Below are 2,165 nucleotides of genomic sequence, written 5' to 3'. Positions count from 1 at the left end.
CCTATTATGTCAGTATGGTTTCTCGAGTATGTTAAGTCGACTCTAGAACCTTGTTAAATCAATAATACCCTATTATGTCAGTATGGTTTCTCGAGGATCAACAAGGAACGCCCTCAATGGCGGAGGTATCAATGGCGTAGCCCCACCGACAGTTCGGGGACGGACACGAGCCCAAGGTCGAGGTCGCGGAGGTGTCTGAACCGCTAGTTCGAGTACGACCCCATCCGCTCCAGCTAATTTGGCTATCGGTAGGAGCCAAGGGAGCCAAGGAGGAGAGATTCCCCTCACAAAGGAAGTGATGGCTGAACAAATGACACAAGTCCTCCGGAAAACATTGCCAAATATGCTTAAAGAGATGTTGGGTGACAGACTTAAGGATAATAAAGGCGAAGAGGAAGGAATCGTTCGACACAAGAACACTCAAGCCCCCGAAGGGGTGGAGGTGTCTGATGAAGAGAAGGTGGAGTCGCTCATCATCAAGAGGACTGAGTTGACTGCTAAGAAGAGAGGATGCAGTTATAAAACCTTCAAGGGCACCGGGCCGAAGGAGTTCAAGGGAATAGAGGGCCCAATTAGGCTGATGAACTGGGTAACTAAGATGCAGAGCTGCTTCAAAATTTGCAAATGCATGGAAGATTAGAGGGTGACCTACGCTGCTACCACCTTTGTGGACTATGCACTGCACTGGTGGGAGTCTGAGTGTGCAATCAGAGGCGATAAGGATGTTGCTGCCATGACGTGGGAGCAAATGAAAAAGATGATGATGGATAAGTACTGCTCGCAATCGGAGGTAAACAAGCTAGAATCCGAATTTCTGAGATTAAAGCAAGGATCGTTGTCAGTTCAAGAATATGTTAACGAGTTTCTTGAGAAAGCAAGATTCGCCAGTTACCAGGTGGCTACCGAGGAAAGGAAGATAGGTCGTTTCAAAGACGACTTAAGAATCGAAATCAAGCGATACGTGGACATGATTAAACCAACCACATTTGTACAGGCAGTGGAGATGGCAAGGGTGGCCGAGGAGAACAACGCTAGAGAAACTTGTGACAGAAGAGAGATGAAGAGAAGGTGGGAAGGAACAAGCAAGTTCAACAAGAAGCCCAACTGGGCTCCTACTCTGGCAAAAACACGAAGTGAAGAATTCACTATTCCTTCGTGTAACAAATGCAACAAGAGGCATAAGGGAGAATGCAGAGCGGGGAGCCTGACATGCTACAAATGTGACAAACTGGGACACACCGCGCGAGAGTGCCCAGAGAGGAGAACTTGTTATGAATGTGGAGCTACGGGACATCTACGACCTGACTGCCCAAAACGTTAGAATGGTGCGACACCTCATGCGAAGACAGTAAATAACGGGTTTGGAAAGAGATCGGAAAGTAGGAAGGAGCTACCTAAGGGTCACGGCCGAGCTTACAACATGACCTTGGAGGAGCCAAGGAAACACCCGACGTCGTATCTGGTATGTTCCCTATCAACGATGTGTATGCACATGTATTATTTGATTCGGGTGCGAATGGTAGTTTTGTGTCTACTGCCTTCTGTCACTATTTGAATAGGAGTGCCTGTAGACTAGACAAAACTTACACTGTAGAAACAGCCGACGGTAGTCAGTGTAAGGTAGACGAAGTATTTGATGAATGCACGATTGTGATAGATGGGAAGGACTTCCCTGTTAGGCTTATGCCAATGTGCCTAGGAGGTTTTGACGTAGTCTTGGGGATGAATTGGTTGTCCAACAATCATGCGCAAATAGTATGCAATAAAAAGATGATCAAGATTCAAACTCCGGAAGGAGAAACGATCCGGGTTTACGGTAATCGAAAGAAGGGTTGCGTAGGGTTGATCAATGCAATTAAGGCGAACAAGTGTCTGCGGAAGGGTTGTGTGGCTTACTTGGCATACGCCATCAACGCCAAACTCGAAAAGAAGGTAATACATGATGTTCCAGTGGTAAGGGATTACCAGAGGTATTTCCGGATGAATTACTAGGAGTACCACCAGAACGTCAGGTAGAGTTCCGAATCGATTTGGTACCAGGTGCGGTACCGATCGCAAGGGCACCTTATCAGTTAGCCCCAACAGAAATGCAAGAGCTGATGAAGCAATTGCAGGAACTCTTAGATAAAGGATTTATAAGGCCAAGCTCGTCACCATGGGGAGCA

General features: G+C 47.0%; 1 pseudogene; it reads left to right on the top strand.

Annotated features, from left to right (window-relative positions):
* The first annotated feature begins 298 nt into the window (after window positions 1-298).
* The window catches only part of LOC112521819, a 4,284-nt pseudogene continuing 2,417 nt past the window's right edge, over window positions 299-2,165 (top strand).

This window comes from Cynara cardunculus (assembly GCF_001531365.2).
Source record: "Cynara cardunculus var. scolymus isolate 2C chromosome LG 11, CcrdV1, whole genome shotgun sequence".
In the NCBI taxonomy this organism is placed as follows: Eukaryota; Viridiplantae; Streptophyta; class Magnoliopsida; order Asterales; family Asteraceae; genus Cynara; species Cynara cardunculus.
This window is presented reverse-complemented; position numbering and strand designations above follow the sequence as displayed.